Raw genomic sequence first — 27,724 nt, 5'->3', positions numbered from 1 at the left:
TTCCGTTACAACTGACTGCCCTGTTTGTTCTACATCACTGCAGTGTGTTAAATAAGTGAATTTCCATTAAGCTGGCTTAATATGAGTGTAACAGCTGAAATCAATGATATTAATTCCTGATTTCTATCAGGTAGCAGCCAGAGGGAAATTTAGCTTATAGCTGAGAACTGGAATGTAAATCTGATTTCCAAAACTTTACACTTGATGGACTGCCTTGGGGGCAAAAATTAGGTGGGTAAATCTACAGTGTTTCCATTGCAAATTCCCATTGACTTTAGCAGTACTGCACACAAAACATATGCATAGAAATTAATCATGAATACAGATGCCATAAATTAAACTCCCTCAGAGATTTTATTAGACAAACCAGTGAATGATTTTCCTACTATTCTTCAATAAAGCTGTAATTAGGAGTATATATTCCAAACGATTTTCAATGAAATGCCAGATAATCCTACAACGTGAATGCTAGTTGTTCCAAAACACAGCAAGTACAATTTTTTTTTCAGTAAAATCTTTTGCTAACTCCAAAAACTTTTTACCATCCAATATATTCCAGATTGGTTGTGTTGGTAGGGATGACTAAAGAGAACTGGAAGGTAAGAAATCAACAAGATTAGTGAAACCTTCACCCTGGTTTATGGTCATTTAGTGAAAGGAACTGCTGCAATTCTTCTCTTTTACTGGTTCTCACATTTATAGATGAGTATGGCAGTTTTTCACATAAAAGGAACGTTCTTTTATGAAAGAATGAATAAAAGGACCTCTTCCTTCATAGCTGGGAAAAAGGATTTGGAGGATTTGGAATACTGGAAGAAAGCATTTTTCCCTGACTGCCATTTTTTGAAATGGACAGCTCTTAGAAGGACAGTTGTTGCATCCAGTAGTGAAACAGGCACACCACGATGAACTATTTTACTCAATCTGCTACAATTGGGTTGATGACTGTAATATGCTAGTAAACCTCCAAGTCCATTTCTGAGCACCTTAAGAAAGGGAGAAAGTCAGAAGGAAGCCTATGGGTAACTGTATAAATTCCATTCCATTCCATATGGAGACAAAAATGTAAACTCTTCAAAGTGCTACCTGTTCCATTTCTAATAAAGACTATAGTTTCTATAATTTGAAAGATGCTTCAGTGATTTTTATTTCCAAGTGAAATTCCTTCAGCTAAGTATTTAGTGCAGATTTAGCAAGATCAAGATGTGACAAATTTAATTTTTTTAAGCAACTTAGCAAAAATCAGTTACAACTGAGAATAAATTTGAACATTTCCCTTCAACATTTTCTAATCCAATTCAGTATTTTTAATTCAAGACAAATTTTATCTGAATTGTTCAAAATTAAAATGCAATGTTTTCTTTTGCAATGTACTCCTTTTATCAAATATCAATCTATGACATTTGATGAAATCAAGAAGACACATTTCAACTTGACAGTATCCACATTTTACTTATAAATTCATCAAAAGTATTGAATGGTTTTGGTTTTAATTCAACTCAAAATTACATTTTCCCTATTTTGATGAATTACTGGTGACTAGAAGAGCTCAAGTAGTCATCAGCCAAGTAATTTAAAACAGAAATCCAATGACACTATCTGTTGTCATTAGCTAAGAACATGAGAAAACGCTAAAATGCTTGGATGAATGAAGTTTGTTCTTAAATGCTTTGCTAACTCTAGCCTTTAAAAGTAAATCATAACTAAAATAACTAAGATAACTTTTTCCTCTAGTCTGTACTGCATTGGACAGTTAAACTACAGACATTATTTCCTTGATATTTGGCATTATAAACAAAAACATACAGAGATGAATTTACTAGCACCTACATAAGAAATAGTGGCAACTATTTTTATACTTTAACAAAAATATTCCATGGTGAAATAAAAGATTAAAGGTATTTTAAACTCTTCTTGAAAATAAACAGAGGTTAAAGAACTGCAGCACTCTGAATGGCACAGATTAACATTGTATTGGCCTTCAGTGCATTTATTGTTAATGGCATTAGACAATGACACTAACGTAACCAGGCATGGCGGGCTGAGCTCACTCTGGAGACTGAAAAAATTGTAATTGGGAGTATAGATTTTCAGCAATACACATTCTCAGTGTGAGAAGCCAACTGCATGCTCCATCACACTGACCTTTAGGAAAGGAAAGATGTGGAAGGCTTGTGGGAATAGTCCCAGGTCTGGTATTTAACTCCTCTAAACACATTCTTGTTAAGCCATAACGACCTTAAATAAATTCACAGTGAGACTCCCTGGTTTATAGTACTGCTTCTTCATTTCCTTTGCCTTGTTTTCATCTCTGTTATTGTTCAGTGCTCTACTCATCTGAATAACGATCTCTCTGCTGAGACGTGAGCCGGCAGTGACAGCAGCAGGGAAAGCCCAGTGTTTGTCACCTGCCTGCATGTTCACACAGGTACTTCACACGGCAGTGGAGAGGTAACATCACTGCCACTTGGGTGAGCTCACAGCTCCACAGCACAGTCTGTCACCTAAGCAGAGACAAAGGAAGAACAGAGAAAAGATAACTGCCTGTGTGCATTTCCTCACTCCACTCAAGAAGTATTACGCTTATGATTAACTTTATGGACATAAATACTCTCAAGGAATGCCTACGAATTCCTGCCAGTATTAAAGAGCTGGGAAAAATCTCACAGGGGCTTCGTGGCTGGGATTGCACCCAATAGGATTATAAAGGGGTCTAGAGCTCTGCAAAGCCTCACAGGTGTGCTAAGTGTAGGCTCTTGCGGTAGTTTTGTGCTTACCACCATCTGAAACATTACCTCTACTTTGTTTCTTCCCTCATTCTACACTTTGGGATAAGGCAGCAGAACTCCTGAGAGCACCTGCCTGAATGTTGAAGAATCATCCCCTTCATCAGGCTGTTCCTTCCTGGGGCTCAAGGGCCTTAAGAAAGGCACATATCCAAAGAGATACTGTTACTTTACTTTTTCCTACCAGTCTTCTCTGATTATTTTTTTCCTTTTTATGGCTTTTAGTAGCATAACCTTGAAGAGTCTCTTCATCTTTAAGCTGATTAAAAATATTTTTCACACCCAGTAAGCAAGATGTGACTCCATGCTATGTGTACTTAATAGAAGAAATATGCTTTACATGCTTCATTAAGTTATTTGTGAAATTGCATTAGTGCCATTCCATTAGTATACCTCTTTCAGCTACATCTGTGGCCTGTTTTTGACAGGCAAATTACCAGTTTCATAAGTCTATTTTGAGTTAGTAATGATCTTCTAATATGTTGAAAAATATCCATCTTAATAGCAATTGGAAAATAAAATAATAATATATTTTTCAATATAATGGGAGCAAAATTATCTGCCATGGGGCAAAATAATTATCAGATTTCTTAAAACAAGAAATTACTGGTTATTTTGGATATTTCATTAAAATTACAACCTTATGCAATACAGGAACATTAATCTTGAAATAAGATGTCATAGTGAAGTCAATATTGATCAGAAGAAGTGAAAGGAAAGTGTATACTGCATTAAAATCTTTTAAGACACCTGGAAAGATATTAAAATGATTAAAATGATGATATGGTGACTATGCACTAAATTGTGAGAAAATTTTTATACCTTCTTGCTCTGCACAGTAAGAATTCCTTTAAGAGAAGTGAAACATTACTGATCCTGGTGTGGGCACTAATAAAAAGCTGAGATTTAACACAATAGTAATTATTTTTTACTTTCTAGGCACTGTTTTATACTGAGATCCTATTTTAAATCATACCAAGATAGATGTCTAAGGTGTGAGATGTTATTTTCCATCTTCCTTCTAAGATTAATGATAACATACTGTTTGTGTTTAGTTAGCTCTTCACTTAAGATCAAGGTCTCATTATGTTAAGCATCATAAATATAAACACAAGAATTTATAGCCTCTGGCCTGGAGAACTTACAGTCAAAGACTTCAGAGCATACTCATCTATGCTGTGCTAGTGCAGAAGTAACCACGCACAACACATATTTCAGAATTGTTATTAAATAGGCTCCATGTGGCAACAACCTGCCAGAGTGAATGGGGGAACAAATATCTACATTTATCATTTGTCTAAGCTATTGACTGTTCCTGTCCTTTCTTCTGCCTGGCTTCTGACCTTCAAAATGAATGAGGGACCTTGTGTCAGGTTTTAATTCAGTTATATTAGGTGTGTTAAGATACTGAGTAGATAGTAGCTGTTTCACTAGACTAACAAAGATTACCTGAAGGGGAAAAAAAGCACTGAAATTAATAATCATTGGAATCAGTAAAGCTTGTGGTTGTATAATAATTCTGTATGCCAAAATCCCAGTTTAGAAGTATGCATGACTCAATTTCTTGAAGGTCTTCTGATGTTAAAGGAATATATATTGAGTGGAAAACATACTAGAGGTAAAAGTATCAATGACTGAAACAACATGAAGAATTACAGCATCACTCGAAGGCAGCTGTCTCCAAACATTCTGATTTTAGTCGAAAATGAAAGACTCTTGGCAGAATTCTGCCAATGACAAATATAAACCAAATTGGATGGCTTGTTTAGAGCACTCAATAGCAAAGTAGGGCATTTAGCCACCTCACAATTAAAATTGAATAGTAAATAGTTCAGGCTTTTTTCACAGCTTCTCTGGACACATTAGTGCTGCCCTTCAATGTGTAGAAGTATGTGAAGTTGAGAAGCCCTTCAAGTTGATCAGCTCACAACTCTGGCTCTTCACTTATTAAATCTTTTTGTTCATCATAGAAGAGCATAAGATGTCTCACATTGATGAAGGAATATAAATAGTCTTGTTAAGCTGAACATGTAGTGCATCTGTATTTAAAAACATCTCATTCATTTTATCTCAAAATATGACAGCTAGGACATCTGTATTTGGTATCATGGGGTTTGCAAACTCTGAAGCGAATCAAGCTGATTGCAATCTTGCACCACTACCACAAGAAGTTTCAGCTTTTGATTGTCTTCGAGATACATGGTACATGTATGCATAATAAAACCAAGCAGATTGTTTGCACGTGTCCCTGTGATACAAAATCTCTGTCCTTTACAATTCTTGCCGATACCTGACACATATTGTTCTTCAGCCTTTGCTGGGAACACTGTACCACAAGCATGAGACAAGCCCTACCATAAAGGTAGGAGTTCTGAATTACTGCCATTCTCTAGTTTTACACCTTGAAGATTTTGTAACCTTTCAATAGCTCGCTTACTGTAGACCAATTATCACTTACTTTTACTCATAAAATTAAAGGCAGACATCTGAAATGGCATATATAAAATGCCTCACTTATTTACAAGCATGAACCATACCCAAAGATTCATGCAGCTTGAGCAGCTTTAAAGGACCGCAGCTAAAATCAACGGCAATGCCACCAAGAATTTTCTCACGTAAGGCCATATGTCAGGTTCATTAGTATATTTGCTTCTGCCATTTACAAGCACAACTGTAAATTGCACTCTTCCTACCCTCACAGATTTTAGAGAATATTGACACAGGAGAGAGTCTGGCCCCAATTACAGCTCACAAAAGTCAAAGCTACAAGACTCATAAACACCTAGGACAAATGAACCACAGGGAAAGAAAAGCACAATTCAAGAAAGCTTGGAAATAAGGACTATTAATAGCTACAGACCTGTGGGACTAGGAGAGCAGCACACATGGGTACACAACAGTGCCCTACATTCACGAAAAGGTTACAGAGAGCACCAGCAGGCCATGAATCACACTCACAAATAGAAGGGCTGCTCCACAAATAAGTGGGGGTTTTTTAACTTTCTTGTGATAAAAATGTTGGTTTTGCTCTTCCTCTATTGAACCCAAATGCACTAAATGTTGTCTCAGTAACACAGAAGCACAGGCCAAACTTGACTGCTTTCATACAGAACATATGAAATTAAATATTTAAGTAAGACACTGATTTACAGACTGTATATAAGCTTTCATTCTCCTCTTGAATTTTACAGACACAGCAACTCCATGAAAACTGTCCATTTTTTATATAGGATAAGATGAAGATCCTGTCAGCGTTGTTTATTCTATATGGAGGTGTACCCATCTAAGTCTATTTCTGTCTGTACAACATTTTTACTATATAAAAGGCCCACTACTGCTGCTAACTCTTTATTCCATGTTTTAAAGAACAAACGCACAGGTTAACCAAGCATTACTCAGATCACATCATGCTTAGGTTGCAAACAGACAAAAAGACACGTGAAGATGGATTAAGAGGTAGGCCTTGGCTAGGCAGCGCGGTGGTGGCACCCAACAAGCGTGACCCTGCTCCTTGCCTCCATCTTCTGCAACCCTGAACTACTCCTGATGTAATCACCATAAACAGCCTGCTAAAAAGCCTGCCTAAGGACATTGGGATCTGACGGATGATTTTTTGACAGTACTAAACCTTAAAACAGGGTGTTTTTAAGTTTTGTGGATTGTTTTTTCCCTTCAAAGACTAAAGCAAACTGGTGTCAGAGGAGCAGGAATTACTTAAACCACTGATAATGTACAGTATATTTTAATGTTCCAGCTCCACTCAGGTACTAGAATAATTACGTGTATTTATAGAAGCACTTTTAGGGACCAGAGGTTTGGATTTTGGCATATGTGATCAAAGTAATTCTATAAAGAGGTGCTAAGGCCAGAATTTCTTGACCTTTATATTTGTGAAAGTTGTTGGTTCAATAAAGGTCAAGATGTGTGACAAAATTCAAGCCTGTCTGAACCAATTAATGACAAGTAACCAGACCATTAAAAATCTCATTTATGCTGAGCAGTCAAGTGGGTTATGTGAGGGCAGTCTGTACTTTAGATAGCCTACACACTCAGTTACAGGCTTGCAATAGAATAATAAAGGACAGAAGAAGGCAGAATGAGAGAATACTTAAAGTTTTAAGAGGAATAAGATAATCTTTCCAGCTCAACCAGCAGAGATAGAAACACATAAATAAAAAAAAATTGAAGAGCAGCATTTCTTTATTTCATTGTAAAGATTGGCATTTCACAAGAGAATATAAGAAAAATTGTGAATATTAAGAATTCATGGATATACTGTATTGATAAAATGCATGGCAATAAACTCTTCAACACAGCTATATGCAGATCATCAAGCACCAGTGATATGCAGAAATAAGATATTAAAGAAATAGTTTGAAAGTACCGAACTGCTCAGGGATTTCTTTCAAAACTCTGGAGAATTGAACAAATAAAGTATGACACTAATCACGAGGAAAACAGGAAAATTAGAACCTGAACTATGCTGTTAATGTCTGGTAACTCTAATTTTAGTCCCTAACAAAACTTGGGCCAACACTTTCTATTTTTTTTTTAAATCGTTGGAAAAATAAAATGGTGGTATTAAGCCTTTCTCTGTTTCAAGGTCGTAAATGTTTGCATTTAACCAAGGTCTTTTGAAACCAAGGGACAAAAGAGCCAGCAGGTTTCTTTTATTCAGACACCTTGGATTTTATGATAACGGCAAAAAGATTTCACTGGTTTAGATTTTGGTTTCTCCTGATAGTAGCAGCAATCTTCAGTTCATAAAAATGTAAGAAATCCTGCTTTGTTAGATAAGGTGTGATGCTAGTGAAAGGAATATGTCCAAAAATAAAAGCCAGCTTATACATATTTTCTGTTAAATAGGGACATATAAACTATGGCTTTTATTTCAACTTGCACATAACTCTCTGTTAAAACCAACACTAAATATTGCAAGTATCAGTTGTATTCCTAGTAAAATTGTGTTCCAAATAGGTACAATAAAAATTACATCCACCACCATCTCTGCAGCTAAAACCCTACACTGGGACTAACTGTGAAGAGGGGGAATGTGTGTTGTCAGACTCACAACCATCAAAGAACACTGCCTGGGGAAGGACAGACTTACTGACTCCAGCGTCCATGCTGCCTGCACAGACATCGGACATGGACTTAAATACAGGCAGGAGAGAGCATCTGCTAGGGCCTGAGGTGCAGAGCTGGAAAAACAGGTAAGACATGCCCCAGTGCTGTGGGGATGGAGCGGGATGGGGGGCAGACCAGCATGGCTTGAGGCTGCAGAAACTTCAGCACACAGAGCTGCAGCCCCAGGTCAGCCCCAGCCTGAGTGCCGCAATAAAATAGTAGATAACCTCATATTCATACAAGGAATGCACCTCCCTGCAGCAGCATGGCCCCAGCAGGCCCCAGGGGCAGGGAAACACTCTGGAACAGAAAGCAGACACCAGTCCTCTCTCACCCTCAAAGATACACAAAATAGAAACACATTTGCAACATTTTTGCTCAAAGTTGCTTAAATTACCTGACAGTGCCTTTTCTTTTAACAGCCCGTCATAACTTCCCTGAAGGCATTTAGTTAGCTTGGTAAATTTCAATTTGCAGTACGTTGTTTTTAAAGCAGTCTGACAGACACCTTTGCGTAAGGATCAGTAGCTTTCAATTTTTATACAGCAAAAAATTTTTACTTTCTTAATTGAACACTGCAAATCACATATGCAGCGCCTCTGCTACCACAGGAAGCAGGGCTGACAGGGCTGTGCCCAGGGCTGGCGGCCATCTTCAGACACAAAATGGATTCCGGCGCTAGACACAGGCCGCCTGCATGGCCTTACGCTTTGCATCTATTCAGCTTCTACTTCTCACGCACATAAACTTAAGCACATACGAGTCTCTAATAATTCAAACATACGATGCTTAGTGCACTATACAATCAGCTACTGAGATTGGGGCCTGGGACCCATGTCACAATATCCAGCTTTGGCACTTTCTGGAAAAGCCTTTTAAATAAAAAACAAAGCCACCTCCAAGGGAAACAGATACTTACCTCACACTTTCTTTTTTCCTGTCACCGCATATATCTCCAGAGCTATTTTAGCCCTAATTCAACAACTCTCCCTTCCTACTGTGTGCCCCCCAACATAAAATTTAGACTCATTCCTCACCCGCGTCCCTGCAACCTTTCCTGAGCCCAGGCCTGCTCTTTCAGCCCCTCTTCTCTCCCACTGCCTCCCCCTCCCTCCTCTCCCCTTTCTCCTCACATCTCTCCAGCGTCCCCTCATTAATAAAATAAGGGGGAATCTTCTTAACTTATTTTTCCCACTTTGCTATAGCTGAATCAGTGGGATTTAATTCCCAGGCAAAATTTGTCTCCAATATCAATGAGATTTATGGATTTAAAATAGTGCAAAATTTTCTATTTTATGATGGATACAATAATATTTTGTTCTGCATTCTATCTGTGACAGCAAAGCAAGTCCTCAGTAAGAAAAACACATTCATCCAAAATGTAGGAATTTGAAGTAAACACATGAAATACTTAGTTCCTTTACAACTGTTATTTTTGTGAGTGTTGCTGGAGATACACCTAAACAGAATACCTTTACATAGCCTTCCACTAGACTTCAGCTTTCCTTCAAATAAGACCCAGACAGGGGTGTACATATAAGTACACCCAAGAATATGATGCAACTCTGGAGTAAACTATTCTTCTACTTCAGCCTTTACCAGGAAAACTCCAAGTAAGTTATCAGCCTAAGCTACTTACGGTGTTTCAGCGTTGGTTTTCTTTTCTAGTAATGTGGCAGAAATTGCGCTTTGGAATTAGGAGGATCTGCAAGTTATATCTATGAAATCTCATGTCTGCTTTGTGCAAGGCAGGGTCACCCACAATGTTCATGAACTTATTTATGGCAATGAAATACTATTGGAAGAGAATATCTTAGACAAATTAAAAGAAAAATTAAAGGTTCTGAACATGCTCCAAATTCCCCACACAACCCTACAGCTTCCTATTCACAGCATGCAAAAAGTCGGTATTTCTAGGAATGAGGCAGGAACAAATTTATAATGTAGAAAGGCCTCTGATAATTTCAAACTCTAGAGAGCAGAGATGAAATTCCATTTGTTTGGGGTTTTTTCTAGTCTGGAGCATCTTAGTGACAATACAACTATGCAATTTTATTATTTATTTTTCTTAAATCCAAAAGACATGTTGAATACTGGAGAATCTGCAACATCCAAACCAGAAACTCTGCAGAACACCAGTCCATTCATAAAGACTCGATTCGCACATTCTCAGCACTTAGCTCCCTCTGAATGGTGTGACTAAAGAAACTGAAAATTCTCTATTAGTATTTCTGTAATGCAATTTAAAACATGACTCCTCTCTGCTTTTGCAAGGATTAGATAGTACAATCGCTTTTCACACTGCATGGAGTTGAAGCTCTAGCTTTACAAATAGATACAAGCCTGAGCATCCCAAAATAAAAGGTAATCATGTATTTGTATTTCTTTCCAAGCCTAATTCCTTTACTCATCTAACTTCAGAATGATTCAGGAACAAACAAGCTGCAGGTAAGCTGGCAGGTTTTCAACTGCATAGTGCATTGCAGTTTTCATATTCTTCACCTTAGCCGGAATTTTATTTTGCTGACAGCATCCTTTAACAGAATGCAGCTTAATTATACTCAGCATTACCTGATCAGCAGGACTTTATTTCTTTGAAACTTTTTTTTTTGGCCACTAAATGTATGAATTAAGTCTGGCCCATAGCTACCTTTACAATCTGCAATACTTAATTTAACAGCCTATATTACATTATGTTCATACTCAGAAAGAAATGTAATCTCAAAATGATTCATAGATGGTCGCAGTTGCCTACATAATGAGCACTCAAAAGACTAACAAAAATTGATTGTGCTTTGGGAATCAGTGTACAGCATATAAACTCCCTGTAAAGTCTGAGTCAGTCTGCAAACTCCATTTTGATGGCACGGCTCATCCTTGCCATCCCTCATTCTGAACTACAGTTCAAAAGGGTGATGGGACAAGATCAACACCACAGAGGGGACAGCCTTAGGTGACTCTGTTTTAACAGGCACACACCTGGATGTCTCTCATCATAGGCAAATCTGTTTTCTGGGGGTTTGCTTCAAATTTGAGTTCTGTGTGGGTGGCAGCTAAACTAAAAACCACCTGGCCAAAGAACTCATGAGAAGGGATAAGAATAGAAGAGGATGCCACATGAACAAAGAAATAAAGCATTATAAATCAAGGAGTCTCTTGATACAAAGTTAAGCTGACTTGCAGCAAAATCAGCCAGGCAAGACTCCAGGTGTCTGAAGAAACACTGCTTAGAAGAAAGGGCTGTCCCTGACCTTTCAGGGGACTTTGCCCTCAGCCCAGGTACTCCTGAACAGTGTGGAGGTCAAGGCAGCTCAATGCCCTGTATTGTCTCTAGCACTGTCTCTCTCTACAGTCCCCATAGCAAGGAGTAATTTGCTGTGGAATCTCTTTTCAACTAGTTCTGCTTTAAAGCAGACAACAGTTATTCCCAGGGCATGGACTTGACCAGGCTGTGAAATAGAGGCTAGTGTTCTGCTAAAGGCATGGCCTGAGCTCTTATCAACTCTCCCAGAGACTGGGTACAGGATCTCTAAAGGAGGTAGGGAGGGTCAGAGCCTCCCTGTCCCCTCTCCCCAGGAACACAGCAACCAGAGCACTCCCCCAGGACATGGTAAATTGGATTCAGTTCCACCGTCTCCTGATGCCAGCTCAGACATGTGTTCCTCCCAGAACGGACCTTTAATTGTAAGGTGGGACCTAAAGAAGTCCTGAACTGTGCAGGCAGTCTTGTCATTTTGACCTCTGTCTTATGCTTTGAATAATCTCCCCATCACCTTTATTTTGCAAGCACACCTTCCCACTGTGAGGCCATAGCATATGATGATGACATTTGCTTTCTATTCCTTCTCTCAAAGCTGTTCTACTTTGTAGACCAGAAAGTTTCACAGAGCCAGTGAGAGAGAACAGCATGGAGCACAGCTCTGCAGGCCTATAGCACTAAGCGCAGAGGGCTGTAGTTTCTACACCCCACTCCAAGGCCACTTACAAATATCATACATTAAATAATATTTGGACAAAATAACATTTTGGTCATATCTTGGGAGGAAAAAAAATCTATGTAATTGGCTCCAGAACTTTACTGAGTCCTCCAGGTCTTACTAAAATACCAGTTATAACAATAATGCCAATAGTGGCTGCACAACTTCCAATTCAGCCAAACAACATACACTTACAACTTCCCAACACTGTTCTGAGGATTTCAGCTCCAGTGTGCAACTATGCAATGCTTGGGAGGATTGTTGTAGACACTTCATTCCAGACTCTGTATTAATTAAGTCAGGGTATAGTGTTTTACTCTTCTTGGGTACGTCAAACTTACTGGGAGTAGGTGCACCCAAGCTGCATTAATGGTCTCAATTTCTTGCTAATCTGCCTCAAGGGACAGATATACATAATACCACCAACTTCAATACGCTCATATTAAAAACAGAGCAAAGTTTAGTCATCTACTTATGGCCCTGACTCAAGAAAGCTTTCCCACATATCTTTCACGATAAAGACAGATTCAGGCCCTACTTCTGGTAATGCTTAAGTGCTGTCCTAAGTGTGGGAGGACTTAACTGCATCTTAGAGTACTGCTGTGTTCAGAGGGAGTTTGTTTTCAGACGTTATGTCCAGCAGTCCATACTCAGGAAGATAGTCGCAGGTATAATAGAAATCAGCCAACCTTTCCCCAAGTTGCCTGCCTGTTCCATGTGCAGAAACTCAAACCACCACATCTGCCTCACTCTGAGTATAATTGCTACAAATTGAAAATAACAGCGTTTCCTTTCTACATTGTTTCAGCCTCAATAGCTGCACAGACACCCGAGATTGAAATCAAGAGTTGTAGATGAGAAATTTAGATATAATTGAGTGTGAAGCATCTCATTTCAGACAAATTGTTTCGCTTTAATACATACAAGTGTAGGGGTAAAAGATGTTTTGAATTGCAAAATCCAATCAATGAAAGTGTAAAAGAAATTAGTTACATTTTGCAAAACACATCGGAAAAATGTTTTCTATTGAAGTAAAAAGAACATTTCCTTTCTCATGAAGTAGGAGGTTTTTTAATAACTATTCTACAGTACATAAATCACATTCAGTCTAAAAGTACATGTATTAAAGAAAGAATTTCAGTAGCCAGTAGAGCTCAAGAAATTCTCACCTTTGCTGAATAGCTAATTAGAGCAGTCATTTATCATTCCAAAAGGCTCAGAAAAGATAAAACAAAAAGAAAACAAAAGAAACAATAAATACATGTGGCGGCAAGACAACTGAATAAGCTATGTCATCAGCTGAATTTAGTAAGTCTCAAAAATTTAATGCCAACAGAAACAGAGTGAAAATACCATCACAGGGAGATTCTGCAGCGTGGCTAAGGTGGTGCAGGCAGCCTCTCGGGAGCTCATAAGCAGCCACTGTGCAAAACCACAGTCCTGTTACTGAGTTTTGCATCTGCCATATTAGGACTAGCGTGAATTTGTGGCAAGCTGATGAAATTAATGGACTGTTTTACCTAGGGCTCATTTCTTCTTAGACAACTATCCATTTAAATGAAGAGCTCTATGACTCTTAGTTTGAAACGCTGGGGCTTTATAGAACTTACAGAAGGGCATGTTCCTTTCCAATATTTTACTGAAGACTTAGAGAGTTGCTATCCCTAACATACAACAACAAGCACAGAAGAAAGTATTTACTGGTTTGAACCATCAATGCCTTCACCTTGCTTTCTACTGTCTTCTGTGTAAGAAACATTGCCCAGTATATCTTTTGGAGCAGCTTGTTGTGCAAGTTGCTCCAGTTTTGATGCAGAAAAAAAAAAATCACAGTCAGTTCATAAAAACCTATCTTTGAGATGCTCTAATCTCACATCTCTCTGTAAAAGTCTTTGCATAGAAGAAAGGGTTTAGAGGAGGCAGGAGGGAAGGGGTCAATATATGAAGCACTGGAAAAATTTCAGAGTCCTGGAGCAAGTAAATGAAATGGAAGTGAGCTGAAAAGCTGAGAAAGACAAAGAAAATGAGACGTTCAGGTAGTTCACTAAAGGCAGTGCCCCATTTAATTTCTAGCGAGTGCCAAAATCAGCCTGTCCCCATCCTCATTTCTAATAAACTGTTCTGGTGGTGACACTGCTGGAGAGCACTGATTGAATCCACAGGATTTGCATGGCAGCATGGTAAATTGTTCTCTGTAATGGAATCCATTATAAAAATATGTGCACCTAATCATAAAATTCTGGCTATGTCCAACAACCTCTTATAGGAAAAGGTAGTAATGAGAATTTTATTAACTAAAATCAGTAATGTACACAACTGCAAGTTCTTACAGCTACAAAACCTATTGCATTGCAACTGGAGACTATACAATAAGTTGTATGTTTTCTGAAGCCACGTAAGCACCAACAATTACAGATGTAAACCAGCCATTTGTATGGTATCAACATATTAAACTCAGGACTGCCCTTTGAAATCCTTATTATAAAAGGACTGATTTATCTGGTGTGCAAGTAACATATCAATATAATCGCAAGCATAAAACTAACAATATGTTTTGCAAAATTCACTGCATGTATGACATGATACAGTTTTTGAAACATGCTTACCACATTGTGGCTCTGATGTAAAAATTAGACAATGATAGTTGATTTTGTGAATGCAAAATCTTCTATGGCCTACCAGTTTTTATGTATTTTTTCTTTAAAAAGACCAGATAACTTGTTAACTGGTCTCATCTCTAGGGCAAAAAGCTCTTGCTTCATAAAACTTCCACCCATAATTTGACACCATTTAGCAATTTCTGCTTATTGAAGCTGAATTAATTCACAAAGTAGGTGAATTACAACACTTGTTACTTGACCAGCAAATGTGCCCGCCTACATGATCACTGTTGAGGTCAGTGAAGGGACACTAACAGTGCCTATAATTTATTAGTTTGTACAGAAGAGTTTCCAGCTCAGTTTCTTTAAGCCCTTGAGCATATCTAAAACATATGGAAATAAAAAATAAATCTGAAATAAAATGATCAAGGTAAGGTGTTCTTAACTTTTCAGAATTGAGGAGATAGCTGGCTTTGATGAAAATAGAATTATTTTAGGGTGGATAATATTATTCAATACGGACATCTTATTAATTTTTGGACGCGCAAATACCCATGACTGTCTTGCGTACAGATCACGTGTTCAAGCGCATGGTTCTAAACTATGAAGTTCTCTTGTCACCTACAAGTGGGTTATACTTGGTTTCACTTCTCCACTTAGCATAAACTCTGCAGCACTGCCTGAAGCCACTCTTTCCTGACAAGTAAACTGGTGATCCACTAGCATTCAGTCCTGTTTTCCACTATGGTTCTGACAAGTACTAGACAGACCCCATATGTCTGCTTCGTTTCATGGCTGTTGAGCACAAACCTGAACCACCAGCCATTATTACACTACAGAATTACAAATTCCTGATCTGTCTGAGCATATGAAAAACCCCTCTCTGCCAATACATCTACTCCTATCTTCTCCTTAATAAACGTCTGATTCGTAATCATACTATCCATGGAAAGATCATATTTTTGATAAAGGATGCTGTCTTTTGTATAACAATGGGATATGGCAGATGACAATAGCATCCCTTCAGTGAATGCCTCTTGAGCACAAATTCCCCTTTATTTGTACATATTTTTAATTTTTTCTGCTAAAAACTTAGCGCAAGTGATCTAATACTGCTTTTGGTTACTTTAAATATTGTTTAAATGCAATATAAACAAATTGTCTGAACCTAACCTTCCCCCCATCAAGAAGCCGCAGTTTCTCTGTAGTTTAATTTTTCTTAGTTGTAGGTAACTGTTACATCAGTGAAAAATGCCATTGTGAACTGAAAAGATTTTTATTAAGTTGATATAGACAGTTCTTCTATCCATCATGTTGTGTCTACACGTATAGATTAGCACCCGCACATATCAACATGCCAGACTAAAAGAGGAACGAGGAAAGGAGAATGATGGATACAGGTATATTGCCAGCTAAGAGACAATGCCACGAGAAGAAGGGGGAGCAGGATGCTCTCTTCCCAAGTGAGGGTTGAGGCCAGATCAATCTGCTTCTTGTAGTACTGAGGCCTTTCTCACAAATGAAAAAATACCGTCAGCACATGTCCTGGGAAAATTCCAGATAAAACCTCCCTACAGCACAGCAATGCTTAACACATACTCAGTTGAAACAACTGCTGTGTCACATCCCTGAGGCAACAGGAAGTCAGTGAAGATAAAACAATTCTTTTGTACACTGTGTAGTTTTGCCATGGGCTTGAGGATCCATCTGCCTAGAAGGTGTTTGAGAAATGAAAGGTGTTATCTTGATTTTAATTGTTATGAATGTTTTTGATCAAACAGCAGCCCTTTTTTCAACAAACATGGTTACTGCTCTGCAGCTCTGACCCACTAACTATTCTGTGTTTTTGAAAGAAATTTAAAATAAATATTTAAACCAAAGGAGATGCAAGTTTCTCCACTTACTGCAGACCCCTTGATTTCAGATTCAAATGCATCATTTTGGCATACCAGGCACAAACTACCCTTTCTTTAATGACAGCCTCAGCAGCAAAAGCACGACAAGCATGCTCGAGTCTAGAGTGTTATAACTCAACAGTAAGCAATGTGCCTTGGGCTGGTACTGTCAGGAGAGGTCATGGACTGGGAAGAATATTTTTAAAAAATCAATCCTTTAGGCAAGTTCAGGAAGAGTGTAAGGGAAGTAATATAAAAGCTTTAAAGTCTCCTAGATCTATAATGTTTGTGTAGTGGAGTGAAAGGGCAGAAAGGTAGATTATTAGATACAGAAGGGGAGTTTTAATATGTTAAGTACCACCAAAATATTCCGTATGAAAAGTATTGAAATCCTTGGTCAAGGAGAAAAAAGCAAGCCAGGCATCACTTAAAATTAAGACAGAGTTTCTCACACAGTAAAAGGCAAGCAAGCCACCGGCTAACAATAAAGCGCAGTCATGAAAACAGGCATTAAAGTAATGCTAGCGATTTGATGGGAACTCAAAGATGCCACAACCAGGCTCCACCATTTTGTGCCCTACAATTACTAGGTGTAGCAATACTGTGATTCTCATGTCTCTCAGCTGTGCTATCGGACACTGAGGACAAATGAGCTGGTGCTTATACTTTCATTTCCCTTCCCTCGGTGGAGTTAAATTATGCAACACTGGGGTTTTTGGCACTCCTTTCTGTCTAGTTGTTGGATGACTGAGGATCCGTGTATCTGGAAAGATTGCCCCAAAGCGTTAACACTAATATGAACACCATTAATTTCAATCTTTTCCTGTATAGAATGCACTCCCAGTTCTTGTGTTATGCATCTCCATCTGGGTATATTTCTCCCTCTTTCAGATAGCTGGTGACAAAGAGGGCATCTTAGAGCTACTGCAAAGGCCGAGATTAGTATGTTTTTTATATTCATAAAAAATCTTGTGCAAAATCTTTCTGAGACCTAAGACAAAAAGTACTTGGGGAGACTTCACTGGTCTTGATGCAATTCCTGCTACACTACTTACTTTATTTAAATAAAAGAACACCTACAGGGCAAAGGAAATTAAACTGTTTCCAGAATTGACTCTGATAGTTAGGCCATCAGACACAAGACAGTCGATAGTGAAAGGCTTCCCCTCCACCTTTGATTCATCTTTTTTTTTTTTTTTAGTATTGACTGTAACTTGAATCCATGCACTGTATCAGGTTACCTGACGATCAGAGTCTCTACAACACACAGGTACAATGGAGTAAGTCAAAACCAAGGGAAAGTCTTAATACATTTCCACATTATTTCTCAGGGGTTTTTTTCACCTTCTTCATCCTTTTAACGCCAAACTGAGGTCTCTAATTTGCACACTAAGTTCAGAAGCACGCGGCTCACCCTGACTACTTAATAAACCTCAGCAAAACCCTATTGCTTTAGCGCTAAAAGATCTATGCAGACTTCAAAGCATGTTTTTCTGAGCTTGTTTAACGACAATGAGCCCACAGTAATGAGTTAGCCACAACAGCTAATCTGCACTCCACCATCTTTCTTGAGGTTGTGTTTTACCCTCAGTTTTGAATTTGGAAATCCTCACCACACTGGGGGAGGGGGATAGGAAAGAAAAGAGTTCCGCTTAATATATTAGAGGCAAATTGCCTTTAGTGCAGCACATCACTAACAAGTTTTTAAGACCCAGACACATCCTCCTTTTAAGCAAAATGAGACCTCCAGCAAGAGCAGCAGGAGATTATGATCCTCTTCATCTACATTCTGTGCCAGCCCTAAATATTATAAAGTAAGGATTGCTCTGAATATTCCACTCATTTATTACCATTATCCTTCTCTCCCCTTTCAGGAAAGGCTTTCGGTGTGTTGATTATATTTCTGTGCTGAGTTTCTAGAAATATTTAATCTAAAGTGACAATTTGACTAAATACAGTAGCTGCCATTTTACATAGCCAGCAGGAGAGGTGAAAAAGTCAGTCTGCTGCTTCACTCTGTGAAATGGATAATATAGCTCAGAGAATAGACATATAATATTTTCTGTCCATCAGTCTACTGCTTTCATTTTACAGTTTTATCTGCTATCTAAAAGCTACTTGTTTACCCAGTCACTCTTATCTTCCTTCTATGTGAAACTTCTTTGCAATAAATAAAATGCCTTGTGTTTGCCATGCCTCCAGATCATTTTGATTTCAAACACACTCAAGATTTCATTTTGATTGCCCTTCCAAAAATTATATTTCATATTATGCCATAGCATCAAAATGGACCAATATAGGATATTATTTCTGTTTGGTGGTTTTTTCTGTTTGTTTGCTAAACGAAAATAATTACATGTATCTTTTAAAAATTTTTCAGGGCATTTTCACTGAATTGAAGTGAACCAGTATTAATGGAGCTGCAGAGGGTGGTTCCAAAAGAAAATAGAAAGATGAGCGTAAACTGAGTTGACTACCAATAACTTCCTATAAGAAAGAGAAACTATTGTACTGATTAATCTACTAGTGAGACAGGTCTTAGCAAGATTATTTTCACTGTTCATTGAACCTCATAAAATATTTAGATGATCTCAGAACTTCAGCTGACAAACACACTGATGGCAATAAGAGGAGTTTTAGTCTGATACAATGATGCTAGAAATAAAAATGAAGTTCCTCTATCGATAGTGTTAGAAATTAGCTTCTTTGCATGAACCTAGGAATATAATTTAGCTTTTTCCATTCACATGCAAATGCACTATTCCAAGTGCACAAAAGATATCCCAAGGAAGAAACTAAAACATTATAGATTCTAATACTAGGGTTATTACATGTCAACCAAGTTTTGTGCTATGCTTTGTTTCAGGTTCTGTGTGATATGACAGCTGTTTCTATTCAGATGATATTTTAAAGGAAACATTTTCTGTAATTTCAGCTGACTCATTCAAACTAGCAATACTCCATTTTAAAATACCATTGAGAAAATGCAAAGCGTTTCTTCACTTAAGACAGCATTTACTGTTCTAATCTAATGCAAATGTTAGTTAGAATCAACAAGACTGCACAAATGCCAATATCGCTTGTCCCCCTTAAGATGATTTCACACCTAGCACAGCAACAGACACAATTTGCCAGAAAACACATTAAAAAGCAGTTTAAAATGTATCACTGGGTATTATCTCTATGGTAAATAACACAGTAGGTCCCAGATGGCTGTTCTAAACAAAGAAAAAACACAAAAACAATCTTGAAGCACAACAAGGTCTGCGATACAAATTCAAGTGGGACTAATATCGCAATCCCTAATAGAGACACCACCCTGATATTAATAAAAGTTTCTTTCTAGACAGGGACAGCCAACAGGTTGTCAAGTTAACGCATTATTTTCTTCTAAAGACAGAAATGTTAATTTAACTAGTAAAACCACCTTTCCCAGCTACTCCTGGATGAGTCCCATCCCATTTCACTAAGCAGAAGACAGATGTATGGACTGATAAGATCAAAGGATTATTTATGTGAAGATGAAGCACGTGTAGAGGTCTCAAGGAAGGACACAATGCCAAGATCACTTTGCCGTGTCAGAAGTTGCTCAAACCATATCCCCAAACAGCGCAAACAGCCCTGTGTCTGTGAGAAATGAAAGGCAGCAAAGCTTGTTGGCTAGGCAATACCAGAACAGTGTATGAAGCACTGATGGATGAGCCATATGGTAATAAGAAAATGGCAGCCATTTAGGCAGCCATAGGAGGATCATTTGTTTTGTGGGCAGTGATCAAAAGTAAAATGGAAAAAGCAGGAAGACTGGGGAAAGCACCTGGTGCTGCCAAATGGAACAGCTGATGCCATAAAACAGGTTGGTGATTATGCAGATATCATCCTTCATAAATCTGTCCCAGCATATGGTGAACAGGAGAATGAAGATGGCCAAAATACCAAAGCATACTTCCTATCAGGGACTGCTAAAGGTATCTAAGAGGTATAAGAAGTATGACCAGACACGACTCTAAGACCTGTGAACACGAATGTGCCCTCAAGATGAGGATGATGAAGGCCAAAACTGTTGCTGTCAGCCCAGTACTGTTTTTGAGAAAGAAAAAAAGAAAAAAAAAAGGAGAAAAAAAAAAGCACCAAAACTAAACTGAGAATCTAAATCCATGTTAAACGTGAGCCCAAGCACTGATGGGATTGTGTCCAGCACCTTCACAGCCAAGATGACTGCTCTTGATGTGCTGGGGGTTTCTCACCATTTGGACCTGGCTGAGACTCATAAGCCAGAGTTGTGCAAAGCAAATACTGACATATTGGAGCCCTGGCACTTGAATTTAGCTCAGTTTCAGTACACCTCTCATCTCGACACTCCCTGAGCCTTTTATTTTAACACGGCAACTCCTCCTTGCCCTTTCATCCCTCCTGCCTACTTACGAGAATGTGACCTCAGCCGCTAACCCTCAGCCTGGCATTGTGCACTGCTCCAGTCTCTTCTTCAATGAAATCACACATAATTTATTCATCTTGGGGCTCAGGACAGGTGCTGCAGCAAGAATGGCAAACATGGTTAGGTCAGTGGCAGGGAACGTGAGTCACCAGCACACCTGGGAAGCCATGTCCTGGCTAGTCCCAGCATTAGCTCTTGCTCCATTTAGCAGCATGGATGCTGTGCGTCACACTGTGAAATACTGATCACAGTAATTAAACCTGCACTCCCCGGCACATCAGTTGGTTACCAACCAGCACTTACATGGCACTGAACTGAAGACACTCCTTGGGAAATCTTGCCTGGATGAAATTTTGACATTGTTGGCTTCTACTTGTAAGGTTTACCTAATAGACTATGCATAATTGTGCTTCTGAAAGTGTCAGGCTTTGTATTCTATCCTTTCTAGAATAAACAAAAGACAGCGTACCCAAAAGGAAAAAAAAAAAAAATCTACTGTTAATTCAACATACATATCCCCCAACTTTCTGCACAGAGCAGATCATCATCAGTATGCACAGCAGATTGCATCCTACAGGACACAGAGACACTCCCAAGGCTGCGTCAAATCCGTCAGTGGTTTTGCTAATTGATAAAAGGATGTTTGAGGCCAGAAGCCAGTTCAGGTTCATGTCACGTCCCCCTCCCAGATGGCACTGAAATATTATGTTGATGCTGGAAGTAGCAACAACACAGTTCTCCTCAAAGACCTGTTGCCATCTGTTGCCAAACCACATCAGAAGGGGATGACAAGAGTCTTTAGCCCGTCACCCTCTCATGTGCTAAGCGGAGAGTCAGGAGGCAGCAGAGACATTCACATGCTGTCAAAAATTTCAGCAATGGATTAATTGAAACTGGCAGAAAGAAATGGGCTGATACGGACTGACTGGAGCGAAATTACTCAATATTTGGCCAATTCAAGTATATGCAATTTTAATAGAATTTTTTTGTAAGAACATTTCATCCAGCTTTAATTATCACCAAATAGGTGAGATGGATGGGGAAACAGAAGCAGAGAGGTAAAGCTACACACACAACACAAGTGTCACGGGTTTGTGCAGAACCCAGGACGTCAGTTTTGTGTCTCTTGCTCCAGGCTGGGACACACAGATCCTTCCTCAAGTGAGCTCAGCGCTCTAACACATTTCACAGGGAAATACAAATCCATCAAGTACTATCCTGCATTGAGAACTCAACTATTTTATTCCATATTCTCATTATATTTGCTTCCAGGTCAGTTGAATTTTTTTTGTCATATTTTCAGCTCTTATTAGAGCATAAAATTTATAACTTGGGTCTAGTTTTAATTTATTTCTACTCTATTATAAATATTTATCAGGCAAAAGATACAAAGTAGTAAGAATGAAAAGAGGTAGTATTAAAGTATAGGATAAATCATTACATCAAAAAGCTTGCAAAAAGAATCGAGTATTAAATTACTCTAGGCATCTGTTTGTCCTCTCAGACAACAGAGTTCCTTGACAGCCCTGCATTTATAACAGGCACAAATTAAAGCGAGAAACACAAAGGCAATCTCTTCAAGTGTAGGGCAAGAAATGTTTATAACTTCAGATTACGGCTGGCCGAAAGCAGACACACTCACTAGACTTTCAGTCACACAGCACTGAAAACTGATTACCAGAGCCATTACTGCACCAAACGGTGCCTGTTAAATTGAAAGCAAAAGCCAAAATGTAAAATCTTTATCCCATCTTATTAAATGGCTATTAAATAATAGAAATGCACCAGTAAGTATTTCAGAATGACATTTACAAGCAATAAAAGCACAGAAGACAAGGCAGACAATTTTCTCCCAAGTGTATTACTGTAACACAGAGACAGTTTTTAGAAAGGTGCCAAGGGGCAACAGCAGGTCACTCCAAGGATTATGGTTTTGTACCATTTCTTACAGCTCTACTTTATGCAGTTACTCTTCATGCATGTTGCCACTCCAGACGAGCAATCCATGCCCAGGCACAGATAAGATCACCAATTTACAGCCAGCAAGGCAAAAGGTCACCAACCAGACTGTTTCTGTCATTGCTAAAATGACTGTCCCTGTCTCCGGCACGGTGTCCAGAGCCAGATTGGGCATGACGGTGCTCTGTCCTGCCCTCCCGCAGAAAGCGCAAAGAGCACAAAGTCCGGGGGATACTTAAGGGATACTTAACCTGTAAGGAGGGACAGCCTGGGTGAGCTGCGCTGGGAAGCCCGTCCCAGCACGTCTCTAGCATCTTTTCCCGCATGCAGCTATTTTGAGGTCGGCTCATAGCCTGGCTCACATAGCCCGTGCCAAGGCCATCTCCTCTGAGCCAGCTGCCCACCCCACCACCTCCCATGGCAGAGAAGAGGTGCACCAGCCCTGTTAGAAATGAGGACAGCTAGGAAAGAAAAGCAGGGAAGGCAGAGGATTGCAGAGGGCAAAAAGCCTTCCGCACCAAAACAAGCACAGGAGCAGAGACAATCAAGGCAGAAAAATCAGCAGCTTCAGCAGTCAAAGTTTTCTTCCCAGCACCTGTGCTCTGTACAGAGCTAGCCACAGCGGCAAAGCAGACCTAAGGAAGCCACTCAACATTATGTGTCTGAGAGACACTGAGCGTTGTCCCCCATCCATTTATCCCACGTGAATCAAACTTACTGAACACAGGGCAAATTCTCTCAGCTGGGAAAGACTCCTCTGAGCAATGAAACATAAATGCAGAAACTCTTCTAAACACCTCGGCCGTACTGCTGTGGTGTTCCCTGCTGCTGTGGATGAACCTGCAGCAATGTATTTCTGCACTCTGCAGAGTGCCTGCCTGCTGAAGGGCTTTGTCATCAAGCTTGTAGTGAACAGCTCTTCTTAAAACAATGGGAAATATTTTCTTTTGTATTAGTAACAGAACTGATACAAAGGAATGCAAGAGAAACAATACAACAATACCAAAGCGAGAGAGGAAGCAAGCAGATGTGCCTCAGCACCACACAGGCTTCCTGGCCATTTAAAATTATTTTCATTTACATGATGTTTCCAGCTACAGCTGAGAGCAAGGAGAGCTCAAGGGTGTCATCGCTTTGTAAGCTAAACCAAGGCCCTTTTTGCTTTGCCTCAGGTAGAAAGCCTCCCAGTTTTGTGTGATTTCTCGGGATTTGCTCCCTCACTTGACACCTCTCTAAAGACTATATTTTCTAAGTGAGTAGTATGAGGAGTTTACTCCAGCATTCACGCAGGGCTGAACCACTTCTTGGTCCGTCTTGTCACAGACACCATTTCCACTAACCTTGATGACACGAGGATTATCTGCAAAGGCTGGCATCTTTCTATGCATTGTCTTCCACACAACTTTATCGAGTGCTAAAAAGCATTTCGGAATGATAGGCTCATCACCCCACAGATCAACTTGTTGCAATAACACAATCGTTATTCTCACTGTTTCCTATTTCATATGTTTTCTGATTTCTTCCCCCTTGCCTCCAGCACAGCAGCAGTGCGGTTGTACCACAGAGACACTGATGCGCCCACCCTCTAACCTAACACGTGCTACTACTACAGTAGGCTACTACCTCCACAGCAACACAAGGACCAAATGCCAAATACATTTCTCTGTCTGTAACACTTCCCCAGACACTGATCAGGCCCAGCCCTGTCCTGAAGAAGCTGTAGAAATTCGTAATGAGAGAGATGATCATACAAGACTGATAGGGAAATACCCTGGACCACCTCAGACCGCTGGTGCTGGGACTCCACAGAATAACACCCGGCCTCTGAGAAACAGCAGTATCTGACACCCGGCGATACTAAACAGATGCACAGTTATAGTGCCGTGATGCCTTTCTTGGACAAGTTACTTCCAAGATACTTGGCACTTGGTTGATCTGTTTTCTTCACAGCTATGCAGCTCAGTTGCTTCATTTTTCGTATTGGCCCCAGTTCATGCTTAAGCATGTCGGGGCAGAGATTGAAGTCATGTATGTGCTCATGGCACATGGCTCATGAAACCATGGCTGACTGTTTTAGCCCCATCAACTCTGCTTTCATTGCTGAGAGCAGTATGACAAGCTGGATGCAATAGACAGGGCTGTTGTTTAAATAATTTAGCAATTAACAAACCAAAAGACACTGTCAAATGTGTTCTATGTATAGATGTTTTCCACAGATTATTGTTGCTGTCTTGTCTTGGAAGAAATGTGTCACAAGATGAGCATTATTTCCTTTTTTCACCGTGGCGTAGCCATGATTTGATATTTGTATGAGCAAGCAATGCAAATACTTCATAAAAGCCTTTAATAGTGTAATTCAGCTAACAGTGGCAACAGTAATCAGCAGCTTGCTTCAGACACTGAGCAATGTGACAGCTTTCTCTGATTGCGTCTCAATATTTTGCTAAAAGCAAAGATTGCCGTAAATGGGTGGATTAAAAAAAGCAAAAGTATGATTGAACAGGTGTGTACAGGGGCCGATCATGGTCACTATGAAGTATTCATACTGTGTAAGAGAAAACAAATGGGAAAGGTGAAGAAAAATGGGCATCTTCAAGTTTTGTCCATATTAAATGAATATCAATTGTATCCACTTCAAATGAATTATAAGTTCTGCCACTGAGCAGATTTATGTACGCTTTGAGATGGTACTGAATAATCTTCCCATTAACAAAAATAGCTCAAACATGACAGATTTAAAAGAAATTCTGATTTAGGTGCCGCTAACTATATTTTGGAAGTTTAGAGAATCGCATATATATGCTGGCTCTTACAGAGGCAGATATTTCAAAAATCAAGTCAACAAAGTCAAGAGTACCAGTATTTATTCATTCATACTTTTAAAAGGTGAAATGCCCCAACTGAGCAGTAAGTTGTTTCTCACTTAGCTATGCCTCCTCTGTATTTAGCAAGGCATAACCCTAAAATGTTTTCACAAAATATCTCCTGTGTTTTCCTAACCTAACGCTTCACCAGTTCTGTGACACCCCTTAACTGTAATTATACTTCCTCTGGAATTGCACCCTAAATAGAAATTGAACTATTCATGCTGCAAATTGAAATTCTTCAATGCGAAGCCATACAAGTAACTTGCATTAGCATTAACCTGCTCCCAAAATTTGATAAGATCACTCTTGTTTCTCAGGAAGATGATACTAATTGCTGCTGTCCAGGCAGATACATTCAAAGCAACAAGTAAATGCTTGAATGACCCAGAAAAATTGCCCTTTAACTTTTAGAATATGTGGATGACCTCATGTGAAGACCCACTAACCGTACAGCCACGGTCAGAGCCGCTGTCTGTGTAACGGAGCTAACGGAGTGACAGCAGGCGGCATTTCAGCCATTAAAATGAGGGTTTGTGGCACTATGCACTTAAACGACAAAACAAAAACTCTTTTGGGATTATATAGCAACTGAGGAAGAAGCAACACAAGAACACTGTTGCAAGCTTTGTTAGACTAAGGTCCAAAGCACGCACAGACTTCAGTGGTGCTAAGTCGTAATCCTGCTACCTGCTATCCGGAGGGCTCCAGCCCTCCCCGAGCCCCCGACATGAGCTCCCCAGCTGCGCATAGGGCAGCTCCCCAGGAAGGACTCGACCAGCACGTGCCCCAGCCTCTCCGGTAGCTTAGCCTTTATTAGATTAAAGGACACAGTTAATTATTATTTCATCCCCACCGTTTCTCTCTGCCCTTCCATAGTCTCCTGTACCCCCCCTTCCACTTCCCTGCTAGCTTGTGTCACTGTAACTCATTAAGGCACCCCTTGGGTTAGGCTCAGAACTTCCTCATCATCCCAGCCTTTGGGACAGCCAAGTCAAGCTGACAAGACAAGGCCTGAAAGTACAGCTACAACAGATATCAGTAATAATAATTGGAGAAATACTATATTCCATTGTTCATCTAGAAAATATGACTGTTGAATGTTAAGCAATTATTTTTTTTTCCCTAATCACTGATATTGACAGCAGATCTTACCGGTCAGATGATAGACTTATTGCCATGGGTCTTAGGGCAGCAGGACACACACAGACAGGACATTGTACTTCTGCACTTACATGGCTGCCTGAATTTCCACTGGGAAAATCTGATTCCCCATGCCACTGCATCTCTAAGCCAGAGTAAGGAGAATTCCCAATTCTTTGCTTGCCATGCTTAACATTAGAGTTGATTCTCTACTATATGAAATCATCACTCAATAAAATCAAAAGCTCTGATTTCAATAGTGACAGATGTTAATGCACTGTGTGCAATATCCAGAGGAAAGCTCTTCTGCAGTAAGAAAAAACAGCATATATTCTAGAGGAGCCAATCCTGCAGGGGAAAGGAACTAGGCTGCAGGAATAAGCACACAATTTTCACCTCTAACTTCTACAATGTCATTATGGAAGACTTTGGAATATTTTCTTGGAGTAAATGCATTACTTCTGTGAACCAGAAGGGCTGGAATTAAATTACTTGAACAGAAAAATTGTATTAACATTTGTTCTTGAAATGCAGCATTATGATAACACACTTTACACTGGGAACATTTCTACAAATACTTTTTTTTTTTTTTAATAATAATGCCACTTCTCCTCCTGCTGAACAGACTATAAATATCCTCAGGTAATTAATTAGTAAGAGAGTCCAACTAATTAATTACTGCAGGCCTAGTTATACATTGTTATATTTGTTAAAGGGACATGGTCATGATAACATTCACTGACCAAAGTCATGATATTCATCTACAGAAAGTGCTAGATTTACAACAGAACCAACTTTAGCATGAAAAAGAAAATTGAAGGAGACACCGGTGTAGCCATGCATCCGGCACACGGTTTACTGCCTAAGCTAGGAGCAGAGCTGTCCTTCCATGAAATGGCTGGAAATGCCTTTCCTGGTCCAGGAAGGAGACACAGTAA

Source organism: Ciconia boyciana, chromosome 12, assembly GCF_034638445.1.
Source record: "Ciconia boyciana chromosome 12, ASM3463844v1, whole genome shotgun sequence".
Classification (NCBI taxonomy): Eukaryota; Metazoa; Chordata; class Aves; order Ciconiiformes; family Ciconiidae; genus Ciconia; species Ciconia boyciana.
This window is presented reverse-complemented; position numbering follows the sequence as displayed.